Source organism: Haliotis cracherodii, unplaced genomic scaffold (assembly GCF_022045235.1).
Source record: "Haliotis cracherodii isolate W230 unplaced genomic scaffold, xgHalCrac1.p SCAF_12, whole genome shotgun sequence".
NCBI lineage: Eukaryota > Metazoa > Mollusca > Gastropoda > Lepetellida > Haliotidae > Haliotis > Haliotis cracherodii.
This window is the reverse complement of record NW_027266267.1, coordinates 29,176,367-29,187,044: the sequence shown is the minus strand read 5'-3', so window position 1 is coordinate 29,187,044 and position 10,678 is coordinate 29,176,367. Positions and strand designations below refer to the sequence as shown.

Below are 10,678 nucleotides of genomic sequence, written 5' to 3'. Positions count from 1 at the left end.
ATGCATACAGGTGATGTGTACTTTCTGTATTGGCTGTAAGATGGACCTTAAATGTCTTTTACTTACCACATTGACTCAACTCATCTCATGTCAAGACAGTGAGTATATACTATACACTTCATTTTGAAGCTGCCCTGAATGACCTGTGGTCGAAGTCTTTCCTCTCACAAGCTTGATGAAATGGAAAGTACTTTTCCAACTGAGCTTACTGGCATACCCACTAGAATCTCACTTGGACAAAATATAGCATGTTTTCGGACTCGATAATGATCTTGATATGATTTATTTTGTTTAAAATCATAATAAATGGCATCTCGTTTACAGAGTCAACACGGTATTATGTGGACATTATTATACATATGTGTACCATGTACCTGTCAATGATATGAGACATTTTGCACGTACCACAGAGCCGACATAGAAAGGGTCACATGACAGGGGGTGTAACAACCAGATTCGTATTTCACCTCCTGGCGGAGTGTGGCTGTTAGGCATTAGGAATGGGCGATCCACGTCAGCCCGGATGGTACAAAGATTAGAGTTACGTCCCTTAGTGCGCCGTCTGCATGTCTGCCCGCAACAATGATTTACGAACAAGGTGAAACTGTATTGCAGACAGATTTGTGCGAATAGATACATGGTGATAATATAATGCCAGTTTCATATCACATTTCAACCCATGTGGTCTTGGTAAGTACTTATTAAGAAACACTACCTGGTATTATAATAGTAAACACCATTACTAATATATAAGACACGACGTTAGAATAAATACCATGGGTACATGTGCAAGTCACATTTGCAGGGTATATATACCGGCTACTACATAGCGAGTAACTACCACAAGATATGTCTCATATAATTAATAGAAGTTATGGAAATATCACCTGTTAACATCTCTACTCCATAATCTTTAATGTTCATAACATGGAGCTAACGAAAAGAAAGAATACAAGATAGTATGATACATATCTAAATATATTACAGGAATATTGAAAATAACACCAACAAGAACAACTGTAGGATCGCCGATAGAATTAGTGTGTTGGCAGCCTAAACAAGCCTGGAAGAGTGTTTGGAATCGTGATGGACAACACGTCCTCACTGTGGAAAAGACACGTGAAAATCCCTGCGTCGTGACATGGTCTATTGCTCCTCCGACGAATACGACGGTCACTTGTCAGGAAAATAGTGGACGTTTCTTGCTGAAATTTCAACAAACTACGATTGAACTAAATGGTACAGTATGGAACTGCGAAATTGATGGTTCAGTCGTCAGCAACAATATAACTATTGACTTGACAGAGAAGACGAATGGTAATTCATTTTTTTCCATTCTATAGGTAAACGTACTTACATTAGACGTTCTCTGGAACCAACGTAATCCAATTAGGAGATAAACATACTGTTTTCAATGTAGAGCTAGGTTACCTGTAGATTCATCTACGTTAACTTGTAATAAAATATCCTCTTTAAAAAAGTAGTGGATACTCGCGATCAGAAATAACCTAAATTTTCCAAAATGTTTATGTATATTAGTTTCTAGTAACAGTGGTATGATAGTAATGAACGAAATGGGCACATACTAACCCCTAGTGAGGTATGACAGTATATGTTATCTTGAAGGGCGATTACAAGAAAGCTTTAAGGGTGTCAGTATGTTGTTCCGATAGGACTGTCCAGTGACCCTTCCTGGCACCATATGAAGTGGGGTTCGCTCTGTCATAGTGATTCACTCCTCACCATAACCGATCCACCGCCAAATCTGTCACGAGGTCTAGACTTGACATTGCCTCGACGTTCATTTCGACGTATCAAATTGTGACATTGTGTGATCGTTCATTTGTCGTTGATCTGGGGAGCCATCAACGGGGTTGATCGTCAACATTCTGGGTTTGTTGGTAACTGTTCCATAATCTGCTAATCACAGACTAGAAACATTGAACGTATTGAACGCTGTCTTTTGTTTCAAGCATGCCAATAGCCCGCAGACGCGCGTTGCAGAGGCCTCATCGCTCGTTCATACACAAACAATGCATGAAATCAAGTAAATCCTAACTATATGATGAACAGAATTAATAAGATTGATAGAAATAATAGTCGACAGAGATTAATCGACCTTTCTTGGAAGTGTTAAAATCAGTAATGACACCCTACGCACGTTTTACGGCGCTACTGCGTGAGGCACGTGCAAACTATTTGGTATAAACGTTCTTGAATAAATAGGATTTTTGTCAACAGTTATCTTTGCTCCAGTATTTGGTACGGCTATGTATATTTCACTTTTGTTTAAGAGTATAGTTCTTACTGTATTGTAATAGCATGACAATCGTTGGTCTACTTTAATAGTGGGCATTTCCGACTAAGACTACAATGTTGACTGGAAATATAGCAGTAGAGAGGTTATAATCATCTTATCAAAGGAGATGAAAGGGAACTGTATTGTTTTCATACTACACAGGAACAATGTTTTCATATACATTAACCATTAACGTTACACATCTCAGCGAATTAAATATAGAAGTCCATTCCTTGTGTGTTAAGTCAGAAATATAAATTTAAGGGTTCGATAATCAGATTCAAATAGCATGTTTAATATTTGACCATATCTTTAAACAACACTTCTTCTACATTTTCCAGCTCAACCAAATGCAAAAGTCTATGTGAAAAACACCAACCTACTGTATGGTGATAATATGTCCATAGTATGTAGGGTTAGTGATGAAGCTAACGTCACGGAAATGACCTGAAATCAGCACTGGAAGGCCAAGTTCATAAGGAAAGTCAAGGGTCTTTTTTCTGCACTGCACCAATATAACGTGACTGGGATAACGTACGAAGATGAGGGCACCTACACCTGCAACGTGACAGCCGTGGTTCCAGGTGAAGGGAAGGTGTTCCTATCTGGATCTATGGAGATACTAATACATGGTAGACACTTTCGTCTCCTTTTGGGACTTAAATAGATTCCAGCGTCGAGTCATACATGCTTTGTTGTTCAAGTCACTCGATTATATCTATTGACTTGGGGAACAAGCTTAAAAAATACTTAAATGTTTATTTATTAAAAAGTTACTTATAAACATATATGCGACCGGATAATGAATGATTCGGATCAGTTACTACAGGGATTAAGCATTAAGCATATATTTGAAATGAAATTGGACGCTGTGTCCGTTAACGCCATGCAGAACCTTACCAACTCTATGCACCTTTGTAAGAGAAGTGGCTTTGAATCTTATTTTTTACCATATAGCCTCACATAGAGGCGATGTCCACTTTCACTCACCATGTTGTATTCTTTATTTTACTTCACGGTTTAACATACAAATCACCACCATTGATTTTCAATATAATTGTGCATACATATTTATATCTGAGGGAAGCTCGTGTACCAATCACTATTTATCTCACAGGCCAACCAGTATTCAAGTCACAAGGTCAAAGGCTTAAAACCGTCTCCCCAGGTCAAGATGTCACGCTCACATTCCAATATCTCTCCAGTTCCATTGTTGAAAATCACACAATTTTCCACAACAACGTTCCTCAGAACATCCCCAGCTGTAACAACAGTGTTGACCTTACTCTCCTGATGCACATGTACTCTGTCACGTTGATGAGAGAGGGATTCATGTTCAACTTTACTCTCAACAATGTAACCTACCTCGAGAGGGGGAACTATTCCGTCAAGGCTTGCAATGATTTGGGTTGTACTACATCCTACTCAATACAACTGCAAGTTGTTTCAGGTAAGTTTTATCATATACCAAAGGTGATGAATACGAATTTAGTGATAGTACATGCGTGACACTGACATGACGCCCGCACTCGTTGTATAAACAAACATGCCGATCTTCTGCTATAAGCTTCTTTAACGTGACATAATTCAGATGGTTCGCTGTTATAATGATCGTGGATTTCACCAAAGTGGCTGGCGTACTTGTGCGTCACTGTCTCTACGGCCACTGTCTCTTTTGGCATTCTTCCCAACGTAAGCTGTCGGAAACCATGAACAATGTTAAAACACCTATTTACTCGATAACTCTCAACTCAACAATTGTAAACTCAAAAGCTCTCAACGTTTACATCTACTCACATTTAATATTTCACTCATCAGCGCAGATGTCCATAGTCGTGTCTGCCATCCCATTGTAATAAGTATGTGATAAGTAACATTGTTTTACTACATGTATATTTAATATTAAGAAAAAGAGGAGCAATGGCACACAAGTAGAAACATTCCTAAACGTAATGGAGATGAAAGCATGCCAAGTTGTAGCTGATACACAATTCTTGTAAGTAGCATTTATACACTGCGGTATCTGCAATATCAATGAAGACAGAATGACTTATGGATCAATGTTTCAATGTAAGTCTTGATACGTGCTTGACACATAGAGATTACTACTGTCAGAGAGCCTGTCAGATACCATTTATTTTACAACGAGCTATTTCAAAACGTATCTAACGAGCGAAAGCGAGTTAGATGCGCTTTGAAACAACGAATTGTAGGATAAATGGTATCTGACAGGCACGAGTGCAGTCATCTGATTAATCTTACACACCCTAAAAATCGCACCTTTTTAGCATCGAATCTATGCATTTTGTCTGTTCTCATGATCGCAGTGGCGCATTAAAACATAACACAACGGTCATGAGAGACGTACTGCTTACTATCAATAAATAATGTTACCCTACACCTGAACCTAAAATGTTTCCGCCATCTTCGGATTATAGAGGCGATGTTGATAGTACAAACTAGATAACCTCAAAGAACCCGCATGGTGCCGAGTTAAAAAAATTCACCTCAAAGAAATTACCAAATATATACAACAATGTTTACAACCGTATGACATCACTGCCGGTGCCGCGTGTTCACTGATAACATACGCGAGATTTTCAGAGGAGGATTTTCGTGATCAGAGGGCTTGTATAGACACATAAATGTGTCATGTCATGTAAGTAATTAGCTAATCTGCATACTGTTATTTGTTTTATTTTAGACAATGTAACCAAAAGAATTTGTCAGAAATGCAGATAACTGAGGTCGTCGTTGTGCATGACTTTGCGTCGGTCATGGCGTCATACAGGTCGGAAACTTTTACGATTTCTGTTGAATTTCCCTGATCATTGTAATGTATATAATTTTTATTCCATTAGCATTCGTGCTATGGTACTCTTCCAACCAATATTCTCAAACGCGCCAGCCAATGTATGCAACAATAAGACGAATTGATCTCTCAAAATGGGAGAGTGTAAAATCTGAAATTTGCTTTGTTTACATTTCAACAAAGACAGTTTTCCGAGCACAGTGTTCGTTTCCACGCCTAATTTTTTTCGCTTGATGTCATCTCGAAAATTTGCATTGGTGACAAAGACCATTGTCACTTGATTCTAAAATGTAGGCGGAATTCAGGGATGCTTGTATCGCAGCTGAGTTTGAAATCGTGATCTAATAGGCGTATCATAACCCGCATACGTGAAACGTGATTTTTCTCAACACTATCCACCATGGCGGAAAGTACAATTCGGCGTTCGTGTTTGGGTATTTTCCAAAACATTCTAAATGATTCCATGTTCCTGGGCGACGTTTCAGAATTATCATTGGTGTTTTGGTGAAAAACAGATCCCCGTAATCACTAATGTGCTATTTTTGAAATTCAATTCTTCGACTAAATATCCGATATTTAGATTTCTAAACACACAGTAATTTTGCTATGCCTAAATGACAGTGGATGATATCACAGAAGAGGGTATTTCCAACAGAATTCAAAACTTTTAGTGTGCGTGATGCACTTTGAATTTTAGTCGACTTCGAAGTGAGAGTTGAAGGGGAGAGACATATATATCGTCGGATCATATGTTTTCGGACATACGGCCATGATTATCGCGAATTATTCCCGCTATAACGAGAGTTGTGGTGTCAACAGACATTGTAAATACTGAGATGATGGCTTGATTTTTAGGTAAAGCTGTGTTTGATAAGTGAATGAGATGTTTTACGGTTCTTGTGATAAGCGAATGTTTCTTAAGCTCAGTCATCACCATGGAGTAGCCAATCACTGGCCTGGAATTTGATCTCACACATATGTTTGATGCCAGTTATCCCAAATGGATTTCTCACCCACAGATGTGTAAGAAATTCAAGTCTCTGTCTACAAACCATATCTCTGTTTTAGGTTACGACATGTATATGATATTGATGTCACTTACTCTGCAGACCCAGCTAACTCATCGACATTCAACTTCCTGATTTCCTTGAGTGTAAGCGTGGGATGTGTCCTGTTGGCTGGAGCGATGGCTGGTCTCATCATGACACTCAGAAAACGCAGTCGTCGGAGGTCGTGTGTGAACGGTGACATGTTTATCACATTTCAAAACAAATTCGTGTAGAATTCTTGTTTTCCAAGAAATTATTTCACTTAGTGCTCGAGAATTTTTGATTACATTGAAACAGGTCAGGTCGACACTTCAACACAAACAATTATAATACAGTTTGCAGAAGTTCCGAATTGTCTTTTTTTCAACTTTCTAAAACTGCTGTAAACCGTATATACAGTAAACTACGTATATAACGAACACGCTTTTAACGAACTTACGAATCTAACGAACTGTCTTTTTGTCCCAACAATGTGCTGTATATATGCTGTATACATGCTTATAACGAACTATGGTTATAATGAGCTAGAACTAATGCTCCTATGGGGTTCGGTATAACCGTAGTTTTCTGTACAACTGATATCGGTCACTATTTGAAAACTTAATCAACTATTGTTCACTTCGAAGTATCAAAGCTTTTTTTACGACAAATAAAACATTTTGTTCCAATTTGTATGCATGCATTAGTGAGTCAAAATGAAGAAATAAGTAACTAAAGTAATCGATAGGATGTATATTTGTGTGTGTTTCAGGAACAGCAACACCTAACGACAGGTATAAAAACTTTCGTTATGTCTCCGATGTATAGCATATTACATGTGTGTCAGACACATTTAAAGAATCATTTTACATTTAAACGAATCCCTAAACATGAGGGTAAATGAATGTAGGGTTGCAAAAAGTGCATTTATATTTCCAGGACGTGTATAACATGAATAGTAACACAAATAAAGTAAGTAAATGACAATCACTCAAATCAGGATACCATGCGTAGAGTGAGTAAGTGAGTATGCCTTTAGCAATCTTCCACCAATATCACGGTGGGGGACATTAGAAGTGGGCTGCACACATGGGGAATCGAACTGGGGTCTTCGGTGTGACGCGCGAAAGCTTTAACCACCAGGCTACCCGTCCGCCCCTATCACGCTGAGGAGCTGAGACACTGTCAATGTGGTATTCAATGTCAGCCTGTTCACGCGTGCTTAGAACGAGATAATAACCATATTGCCCTGAATAATTATGACTTTTTGTTCTAACCGATGACAGGAAACCAAGAGGAAAGGCTTCAAGTTTAGGTAAGATCAAGTATTTACATATTTAAAAGTAATTACAAAAATCACCAGGTATATATAAAATTTTTTGAAGCATGATAAATAATGAATCGGATGTAGTTTAACCAGTTTATTAAGGTCAAAACAGTATTTATAATATGTAGGATATGCGTTCGGGATATCAGTATTAGCTTGGTTATATCAATAGGGCGCCGAATTCTCACGACGCCTTCGGGCAATCCTTACACCAAACGAGAAACAACAGAAAACTTGTTATCCTAAAACAGATTCGCGTCTTGAAATGGCAATTTATTCCGAATGTGGCAAAGCCCGAGACATAAACGATCAGTTCGTCATATCATAAGTCTTCTGTAACATCAACAATAAAGTTGATTTACTCCCTGGTGATAATAGTAGGTCCGTTATATATCATTGTCAGTTATATCCGAAGTCATCTGATACATCAAAAACACAATAATAATTACAAAATGTCAATGGATGAATCCTGAAGTGACTGCGTCAATAAATACTAAAAAAAAGTGGTAAATAAATTAATTACGACTCAATCACTGACAACGATGCTTACCGCTTGTGATGTATCCATCACATTGATATAAAACTTAATCTTTCCAAAATCACCTTTCCTGATTCAGTCATGTAGGAGAACGAGCTTACATTTTATAATATTTTACGTATCGTCCATGTAAGTAAGACTTTAACATAGACCTCTAGGGGTAAATTCGAACAGTTTAAGATGAAGCTTATGATTGTTTGTGTTTTTCAGTCATGCAGGAAAACGAGCTGTACGAAAAGAGCGAAGAACTTCAAACAAGTAAGTTCACTCAACATCCCGAAAATCTTAATATCAGTTCCTCAAAACGACTGAAATTTCGCTGACGAGAATAATTGTTGAAAGCAATAAAATACCCAGAAATCTTCTAACCGTCACATAGCGTTTCCGCCGTAAACTCACTCTGGGCAATCTGGGAAACTGACTAAGAGAGACATTCATCAAACTTTGTACGAAGATGAGATGCCAGTTACCAGGCAGTCCTTTAAACACAATTACCTGTCACAACTTCTGTTGCAGTGCAAATAATGGACACAGATGATGTCTACACTGAGGTTAAAAAGACATGAAGGCGAAGCAATGGTGAGCACCAAGGTTTCCACAGTCCATCAGAAAACTTGATGTCTTTCCGGAACTGTCCTATTGCCAACAGCAGTCCATGTGTTTGTAATATGAATTCATTTTTCATGACTGTTGTGTCGCTAATAAATAAAGCACGTAGTATGATCGCCTTGTTAACTTTAATGTCATTCTGATGGAATTGTCCACGATATAACACATCACGTTTCCATACAAAAGCGCAGAATGCTAACATGTCTAAATTGGATTGTACCAAATTGAACGTTGTATTTACACACAGAATTATCAAACCAATAGCAACAACTGCTTATAATGGGGTACCAGTTCTCGATGGTACACATGGGAACGCGATTGTCTCTAAATCTGAACTAAAACAAGTTCCCTTACCATCAAAAAGCTGTACTCTCTTTTTGTGTTTCTGTGGCAATTTCGGGTCGCATTACAGCACTTGTGTAAGATCCTCTATACAAAGAAAAAGCTTATATACAAATCCCGTGGAAGTCAGGGTTGCTAAAATGTGTCCAATGTAATTCCTTATTCTGACTTATGCTATATGTTCCCGTGTATTCTTAAGTTGACCAATTGACTTGCCTTTGCATGTGATAGTGATTCATAAACAGAAGCTCATGATACAGTCGGAATCGTACACTCGAGTCTGTTTCAGCAGATATTTCATATGATTATGCAAAAGATTTGGACGCTATGATTTATAATAATAAACAGACGGTTACCTTTGGCACAACTCGCTGTAAAACAGCATATGTATTCATACTATAATTGAATGTTGTTTCCCCATGCCAGAACCGAATAAAGCTTAGATATTAAAATTTATTAATGGCGATAATATCATTTCATATTTGGATAGAATGTACACATCTCCTCTCACTTGATTTGAAACAAAGTTTTGCTCTTTCGATATTGCCCGACGTACTACGGAGTCAAAGACAGGTGGAAAAACAGGGGTTGGACTTTCTTCCACAATGTAAAACCTCTATGTTTGCAACACTTAATTACTGATTAAACAATTAATTATGGTGGGCATAAGGCATGCACTGCACCTGGTATCTCACATAACGATCGGATCCACTGGACGTTAAAAGCATAAATACACGCGTACACACACACACACACACACACAAACACACACATACACACACGCACGCGCGCGCCACACACATGTAACGAGCCATGAGACTGATAGATCAAACACAATACATATACATGATTTATACAATATAATTGTGGCAAGATGTTTTGTTCATCATATATACTGAGTCAAATTAAAAACTTCACATTTTTTAAAGTAATCCCACATATGATAAACAACGGACAAATTTATCAGAGAAGGACATTTTTAATCATTAATGTCCAAAGAAGGATTTTAATTTACAGTGGTAACCATAATTTGGTCCAAGCACCTAAGGAATTCGGTAATAACATCAACAGTTTAAATCATAAGTCCCAAGCACGAGAATCTGATGGCACACAAGTTCAGTAGCGTGTATGGCCACCATGTGTGTTGACAACTGCTACACAACGCCTCCGCATGGACCTTGTGATGCTTGTGAACACATGATTGGGAAGACGACGCCATTGTTGCTGCAAAATGGTGCCAAGATCTTGCAAATTCTTTGGTTGGTTCTGGAGAGTGCGCAGACTTCTGCCAAGAGCATCCCAGACGTGTTCGATGGGATTGAGGTCGGGAGACCTTGACGGCCAGTCCATGACGTTGACTCCCGCATTCTGAAGGAAATGCCTTGTCAAAATTGCTGTGTGAGGTCTGGCATTGTCGAGTTGGAAGATCAAACCGGGTCCGTGTGCTGCCTTAAAAGGCAGTAGTTCTAGTGCCAGTATCTGGTCGCGGTAAGCAGCAGCGTTGAGGTTGCCACGGATGACAAGAAACCTAGAACGTGCATTGCCACAGAAAGCACCCCACACCATGACACTTCCGCCTCGAAATCTGTCAACTTCCTGTACACAAAACTGGTCGTAACGTTCATGACGGCGCCTCCACACCCTAGCCCTACCATCAGCAAATCGAAGATTCATTCAGGATTTATCACTGAAGACGACTTGATTCCAATTCATCTGAGTCCAT

General features: G+C 38.6%; 1 pseudogene; it reads left to right on the top strand.

The window, feature by feature from the left end:
* Positions 1–8,694, top strand: LOC139457753 (uncharacterized; annotated as a pseudogene).
* The last annotated feature ends 1,984 nt before the right edge of the window (positions 8,695–10,678 follow it).